General features: G+C 51.1%; 1 long non-coding RNA gene across 1 annotated transcript; it reads left to right on the top strand.

Annotated features, from left to right (window-relative positions):
- The first annotated feature begins 457 nt into the window (after positions 1–457).
- On the top strand, positions 458–7,588 carry LOC135980219 (uncharacterized). Its single transcript, XR_010597396.1, has 3 exons — positions 458–1,809; positions 6,985–7,071; positions 7,437–7,588. It is a non-coding gene; the product is annotated as an uncharacterized LOC135980219 (long non-coding RNA).
- Positions 7,589–8,345: the final 757 nt, after the last annotated feature.

Raw genomic sequence — 8,345 nt, 5'->3', positions numbered from 1 at the left:
GGCTTTTTGGACAAGCATATGCTTTTCTACTTATTACGCTGATCTAATGCTCTTTAATCCAGTCATCTAACTCCAAGGAGCTGACAAAGTCAGCCCTGCTCAGCCTGATGACCGGTCCTCCTTCCCCTCGAAGGAGGAGGACCCAGCTAGGCTAGATTGCACCAGGGCAGAGGCAATGCGTTGTCTGCCCTGCAAGAGACCCCCATTCTGCAGCACATTCAGGCAGTGGCAGAGCAGGGTGCGAGTTTAGGGGGCACAAATGAGAACAGGGCAGGTAAAAGAGGAATTAACCCTTTACAGGGTAAAGAGGGATTTTATGCTACCCTTAGTTGTATGTTTGTGACAGGGACATACGTTGACAACAGGGAGAAGCGCTGGACCACTGAACGTTGACTTCTTTGATGGGGTCAACAAGCACGTGGACCGAGAGGATCCAGTGGCTACAGTGTACTATGATTTTCAGAAAGCCTTTGACAAGGTCCCTCACCAAAGGCTCTTACGCAAAGTAAGCTGTCATGGGTTAAGAGGGAAGGTGCTCTTATGGATTGGTAACTGGTTAAAAGATAGGGTAGAAAATATCATGTTGCCTCTATATAAATCCATGGTACGCCCACATCTTGAATACTGTGTGCAGATGTGGTCACCCCATCTCAAAAAAAGATATATTGGAATTGGAAAAGATTCAGAAAAGGGCAACAAAAATGATTAGGAGTATGGAACGGCTTCCGTATGAGGAGAGATTAATAAGACTGGGACTTTTCAGCATGGAAAAGAGACGGCTAAGGGGAGATATGATTGAGGTCTATAAAATCATGACTGGTGTAGAGAAAGTAGATAAGGAAGTGTTGTTTACTACTTCTCATAATACAAGAACTAGGGGTCACCAAATGAAATTAATAGGCAGCAGGTTTAAAACAAATAAAAGCAAGTATTTCTTCATACAATGCACAGTCAACCTGCGGAACTCCTTGCCAGAGGATGTTGTGAAGGCCAAGACTATAACAGGGTTCAAAAACGAACTAGATAAGTTCACGGAGGATAAATGCATCAATGGCTGTTAGCCAGGAGGGGCAGGGATGGTGTCCCTAGCCCCTGTTTGCCAGAAACTGGGAATGGGCGACAGGGGATGGATCACTTGATGATTCCCTGTTCTGTTCATTAGCTCTGGGGCACCTGGCACTGGCCACTGTGGGAAGACAGGATACTGGGCTAGATGGACCTTGGGCCTGACGCAGTAGGGCCATTTTTACGTTCTTATGACTTTTATTGGAAGTCCTCAGGAGCAGCTGCTGCTGCCCTGCTCCCATACAAACTGCGCTCTGTGCTCCCAGCCGATCAGAGCGCAAGGTAAGGGGAACACCTGTGAGGGCAGCGCCCCCAGCCCCTGCAGCTGTGCTGTTAACTGAACTACAGGGTTGTTTGGGTGCATCATGGGGCTGGAGAAGCAGGTGTTGCTATTCCCAGGTTGTTCAGAGGAGATACAAAGGCAGGGATTTGGGGCTGTCTCTTACGTGGAACATGAGCCAGGAGTTGTTAATGTTAGAGATGGCATAGACTAGAGCAGGGGCAGGGCCTGTCTCTTTATTCCCTTTGGGTACAGCGCCTAACACAATGGGGTCATGGGCCATTTGCTACGATAATTCAGATAATAAATCAGTGTTCTGCATTGCAAGGCCCGCGAGTCAGTGGCGGCTCCCATCGCGCCTAAGTGCGCTAAATTCCCTCTAAGCTGCGTGGCCGCGCAGCTGGCTATAACTACCGTGCAGCAGCTCTAAAGGGCCACATGGCAGGGACCTGAAGAGGAGAGAGGTAGGGAGTGGGTGGGAACTGGGGAGGGGAGCAAGTTGGGGCTTGCAGGGCTGCTGTGGGCCTCTCCCGAGGCCCAGAGCTCCCTGCTGCTGGCAAGGGGGAGAGCGAGCCCTTCTCCGGAGCCCCATGCTCCCTCCCTGTTGGCCCTCCTGCTGGGGGGAGTCCTCCGGCACCAGCCCTAGGGCAGCCTGCCTGCACCCCAAACTGCTCATGCCTGGCCCCACCCTAGAGCCTGAACCCCCAGTCAGAACTCTCCTCCACCCCCCGCATCCCAAGCCTCTGCCCCAGCCCTGAGCCCTCTCCTGAACCCCGCATCCCAAACCTCTGCTCCAGCCTTAAGCCCCTCCCACACCCCAAACCCCTCATCCACACCTCCACCCCAGACCCCTGATGAAGGAAATGCTTTGTGCATTACCCCGTGTGGCCACACAGTGTCACTATTGCTCAATGAAGGAATTGCTCCGTGCATTACCCCGTGTGGCCACACGGTGTCACTGTTCCTTATTAAAAAGAACAAAGAGTCTGGTGTCACCTTAAAGACTAACAGATTTATTGGGGCATAAGCTTTCGTGGGTAAAAACCTCACTTCTTCAGATGCATAGAGTGAAAGTTACAGATGCAGGCATTATATACTGACACATGGAGAGCAGGGATTTACTTCGCAAGTGGAGAACCAGTGTTGACAGGGCCAATTCAATCAGGGTGGATGTAGTCCACTCCCAATAACAGATGAGGAGTGTCAATTCCAGGAGAGGTAAAGCTGCTTCTGTAATGAGCCAGCTACTCCCAGTCCCTATTCAAGCCCCGATTAATGGTGTTAAATTTGCAAATGAATTTTAGTTCTGCTGTTTCTCTTTGAAGTCTGTTTCTGAATTTTTTTTGTTCAATGATAGTGACCTTTAAATCTGTACTAGAATGACCAGGGAGATTGAAGTGTTCACTTACTGGCTTATGTATGTTGCCATTCCTGATGTCCGATTTGTGTCCATTTATTCTTTTGCGGAGGGACTGTCCGGTTTGGCCAATGTACATGGCAGAGGGGCATTGCTGGCACATGATGGCATATATAACTTTAGTGGATGTGCGGGTGAATGAGCCCTTGATGGTGTGGCTGCTGTGGTTGGGTCCTCTGATGGTGTCGCCAGAGTAGATACGGGGACAGAGTAGGCAACGAGGTTTGCTACAGGGATTGGTTCCTGGGTTGGTGTTTCTGTGGTGTGGTGTGTAGTTGCTGGTGAGTATTTGCTTCAGGTTGGGGGGTTGTCTGTAAGCGAGGACTGGCCTGCCTCCCAAGATCTGTGAGAGTGAGGGATCATTTTCCAGGATAGGTTGTAGATCGTGGATAATGCGCTGGAGAGGTTTTAGCTGAGGGCTGTATGTGATGGCCAGTGGTGTTCTGTTATTGTCCTTGTTGGGCCTGTCCTGTAGTAAGTGATTTCTGGGTACCCGTCTTGCTCTGTCAATCTGTTTCCTCACTTCCCCAGGTGGGTATTGTAGTTTTACGAATGCTTGATAAAGATCTTGTAGGTGTTTGTCTCTGTCTGAGGGTTTGGAGCAAATTCGGTTGTATCTTAGGGCTTGGCTGTAGACAATGGATCGTGTGATGCGTCTTGGATGGAAGCTGGAGGCATGTAGGTACGTATAGCGGTCAGTAGGTTTCCGGTATAGGGTGGTGTTTATGTGACCATCACTTATTTGCACTGTAATGTCCAGGAAGTGGATCTCTTGTGTGGACTGGTCCAGGCTGAGGTTGATGGTGGGGTGGAAATTGTTGAAGTCCAGGTGGAATTCTTCAAGGGCCTCCTTTCCGTGGGTCCATATGATGAAGATGTCATCAATGTAGCGCAAGTAGAGGAGGGGCACTAGGGGATGAGAGCTGAGGAAGCGTTGTTCTAAGTCAGCCATAAAAATGTTGCCATACTGTGGGGCCATGCGGGTACCCATAGCAGTGCCACTGACTTGAAGGTATAAGTTGTCCCCAAAGCTGAAGTGGTTGTGGGTGAGGACAAAGTCACAAAGCTCAGCCACCAGGCATGCTGTGGCCTCATCAGGGATACTGTTCCTGACAGCTTGTAGTCCATCCTCATGTGGAATATTGGTGTAAAGTGCTTCTACATCCATGGTGGTCAGGATGGTGTTTTCAGGAAGAACACCAATGCATTGTAGTTTCCCCAGGAAGTCGGTGGTGTCTCGAAGATAGCTGGGAGTGCTGGTAGCGTAGGGTCTGAGGAGAGAGTCTAAATAGCCAGATAATCCTGCTGTAAGAGTGCCAATGCCTGAGATGATGGGGCGTCCAGGGTTTCCGGGTTTATGGATGTTGGGTAGCAGATAGAATACACCTAGTCGGGGTTCTGGGGTTTTGGACCCAACCACATCAGCCACACCATCAAGGGCTCATTCACCCACACATCCACTAATGTTACATATGCCATCATGTGCCAGCAATGCCCCTCTGCCATGTACATTGGCCAAACCGGACAGTCCCTCCGCAAAAGAATAAATGGACACAAATCGGACATCAGGAATGGTAACATACATAAGCCAGTAAGTGAACACTTCAGTCTCCCTGGTCATTCTATTACAGATTTAAAAGTCACTATCATTGAACAAAAAAACTTCAGAAACAGACTTCAAAGAGAAACAGCAGAACTAAAATTCATTTGCAAATTCAACACCATTAATCTGGGCTTGAATAGGGACTGGGAGTGGCTGGCTCATTACAGAAGCAGTTTTTCCTCTCCTGGAATTGACACCTCCTCATCTGTTATTGGGAGTGGACTACATCCACCCTGATTGAATTGGCCCTGTCAACACTGGTTCTCCACTTGCGAAGTAATTCCCTGCTCTCCATGTGTCAGTATATAATGCCTGCATCTGTAACTTCCACTCTATGCATCTGAAGAAGTGAGGTTTTTACTCACAAAAACTTATGCCCAAATAAATCTGTTAGTCTTTAAGGTGCCACCAGACTCCTTGTTATTTTTGTAGATACAGACTAACACGGCTACCCCCTAATACTTGTTCCTCCTTAAGGAAATGCTCGTGCATTACCCCACGTGGCCACCCAGTGTCACTGTTACTCCTTAATGAAATGGTCTCTGCATTACCCCACGTGGCCACACAGGGTCCCTGTTGCTCCATGAAGGAAATGTTCTGTGCATTTCCCCGCATGGCCACACAGTGTCACTGTTGTTCCATGAAGGAAATGCTCTGTGCATTACCCTGTGTGACCACCCAGTGTCACTGTTGCTCCATGCAGGAAATGCTCTGTGCATTACCTTCGGTGGCCACACAGTGTCACTGTTGTTCCATGAAGGAAATGCTCTGTTCATTACCTCGCGTGGCCACACAGTGTCACTGTTGTTCCATGAAGGAAATGCTCCGTGCATTACCCCACGTGGCCACACAATGTCATTGTTGTTCCTTAAGGAAATGCTCGTGCATTACCCCAAGCGGCCACCTAGTGTCACTGTTGCTCCATGAAAGACATTCTCTGTGCATTACCTCGCTTGGCCACCCTGTGTCACTGTTACTCCTTAAGGAAATGCTCTCTGCATTACCCTGCGTGGCCACACAGTGTCACTGTTCCTCCATGAAGGAAATGCTCTGTGCATTACCCCACCTGGCCACATGGTGTCACTGTTGCTCCATGAAGAAAATGCTCTGTGCATTTCCTTGGATTGCCACACAGTGTCACTGTTGCTCCTTAAGGAAATGCTCGTGCATTACTCCAGGTGGCCACACAGTGTCACTTTTGCTCCTTAAGGAAATGCTCTGTGTTTTATCTCGCGTGGCCACACAGTGTCCCTGTTGTTCCATGAAGGAAATGCTCTGTGCGTTACCCCGCGTGGCCACACAGTGTCCCTGTTGCTCCATGAAGGAAATGCTGTGTGCATTACCCCGCGTGGCCACACAGTGTCACTGTTGCTCCATGTAGAAAATGCTCTGTGCATTACCCCGCATGGCCACACAGTGTCACTGTTGCTCCTTAAGTAAATGCTCTCTGCATTACCCGGCATCGCCACACAGTGTCACTGTTGTTCCATGAAGGAAATGCTGTGTGCATTACCCCACAAGGCCATACGGTGTCACTGTTGTTCCTTAAGGAAATGCTTGTACATTACCCCGTGTGGCCAGAAAGTGTCACATTTGCTCCATGCAGTCGATGCATGCGGGCAGTGGACCCCATGCGTCCCCCAGCTCCTTCCTCGCTGCGCTCAGGCTTTGCGGCTCCCGGGAGTGTGAGCTGCCACCATTGCTGCCACTCCAAAGAGCAGGCTCCGGGCCCCGCGCCCCGGCAGTGGCTCACATGCCCGGGAGCCACAGACCCCGAGCACAGCAAGAGGGGAGCTGGGGGGCGCACGGGAGCCTCTGCCCGCATGCATCTGCTGCAGCTGCTGGCGACCCCGGGGGGGCCGCTTGTCCGCACCCTGGGCAGGAGGGGCAAGGGGCATGGCTGCTCCCCGCTAGCGGCGCTGCCGCCTTTGCAGGGCTCCTCCCCCCCCGCGCCGCACCGGCTCCTCCATGGTGGGGGCTCGCTGCCCCCACAAGCCGACGTTCTGGCTCTCTGGTGTCTCCGGAAGGCGGTTCCTCCCTGCCAAGGCATGTCACCTCTTTTTGGCACCCCTTAGGGCCATCCTTAGGATTTATGGGTCCCTATGCAAACTGGTGCCCGTATGCCTGACGGCAGCCTGAGTTTGCAGCCCGGTGGGGGCGGAAGGACAAAGCAGAAAGAATAATGTCACCGCTGCTCCAGGAGAAACACAGTCTGTATGTTACCCTGCCTGCCCACCGGATGGCATTGATGGTCCAAGGCAGACAGCCCAGACATTACCCCGGCTGGCCACCGAGTATCAGTGCAGTGCTGTGGTGGGGAAATGATTTCTGCCTTACCCTGAGTGGCCACGTAGTGTCTGTGTTGCTCCACGAGGGAAATGCTTTGTGCTTTGCCGCGAGTGGCCACCAAGTGTCACTGCTGCTGCATGGGGGACATGCTCTGTGCATTGCCGTGATTGGCCACTGGGTGTCACTGTTGCTCCAGGGCAACTACATTCTGAGAAATAGCCCAGGTGGCCTCTAAGATACATGTGTGGTAAAGGCTGAGTACAGACGTCTGCTTCCCTTTAGGTGGGGTTCGGTTTGTAATAAAAGTTTTCCTCCTTGTTCTGGGTGCAGCGGGAGAATTTCCCTATATTGGGAGCAGCTGATCTTCCTGGACAGGGAGGAGCATGTTCACCTGAGCAGAGGCCTGGAACCGGAAAGGTGAGTACAGGTGCTGAATTTGTCCTTCTTCCTATGTGTCTCTCTCTGAGCTCTCATATGTTGGCCAACATACTCTCTCTCTCTCCCCTTGTCCTGTCTCTTTGCATAGAACATGGGCAATGGTGCATGCTCACAGGCTTGGTCTGGGGCGTCTGCAACCCACTGGGGCATTGGGAGGGGGAAGAGAAACATGATGGTACTAGATCCTCCATTGGTAGTGGTGGGGGTGACTGTGGGAGTTGACTGTCACTGTTCATCAAGTGGGGCTGATGTACAGTGGATGGGAGAGGGAGGGCAGTATCTCGTACACCAATAGACCTTTGGACAGTGATGGCTCCTGCTTGGGTTATATGCTGTGTTTGCAGAGGAATCGCCCAGGACCCCAGCCAGAGGAGAAACTGGAAGAAGTGAACCTGAGCAGCCTGGACATCCTTGTAAGCAGAGATGAACAGTCCTCCGCTTTCTGTCTTCTGCATGACTGGCTGTGAGTGAACAATTATGGCACTCTATTCCTCATCCGTACCACTCTAGTTTTCTTCCACCATTCTCCTGCTGCTCTCTGGCCCTGCTGTATCACGGCACGCAGTGTCACTGTTGCTCCTTAAGGAAATGCTCTGTGCATTACCCCAGGTGTCCACCCAGTGCCACTGTTGCTCCATGGGGGAAATGCTTTGTGCATTACCTGGATTAGCCACCCAGTGTCACTGTTGCTTTATTTGGGAAATGCTCTGTGCAACTATACAGAGTGTCCACCCGGTGTCAATATTGCTCCATGAAGGAAATGCTCTGTGATTACCCGGGGTGGCCACACAGTCTCATTTTTGCTTCATGAGAGAAATGTTCTGTGCAATTACACTGAGTGGCCACCAGGCGTCACTGCTGTTCTGCAGGGGAAAAGCTCTGTCCATGTCCCCGATTGGCCATCTAGTGTCTCTGTTGCTCCATGAAAGAAATGCTCTGTGCAGTCGTCCAACTGGCCGCCCAATGTCACTGCTGCTTCTTAAGGGATTACTCTGAGGGTACTGCAGGTGACAACACAGTGTCACCGTTGATCAATGGGGGAAATTCTTTGTGCATTACCCCTTGTGGCCACCTAGTCAGTCTTGCTCCCTGAAATGCTTTGTGAATTACCTGGATTAGCCACCCAGTGTCACTGTTGCTCCCTTTGGAACTACTTTGTGCATTACCTCGAGTGGCCACCAGGTGCCACTCCTGCTCCCTGAAATGTTTTCTTTATTACCTGGATTAGCCCAAAGTGGCCACATGGTGTCATT

The sequence above is a fragment of the Chrysemys picta genome, unplaced genomic scaffold (genome assembly GCF_011386835.1).
Source record: "Chrysemys picta bellii isolate R12L10 unplaced genomic scaffold, ASM1138683v2 scaf2245, whole genome shotgun sequence".
Lineage (NCBI taxonomy): Eukaryota > Metazoa > Chordata > Testudines > Emydidae > Chrysemys > Chrysemys picta.
This window is presented reverse-complemented; position numbering and strand designations above follow the sequence as displayed.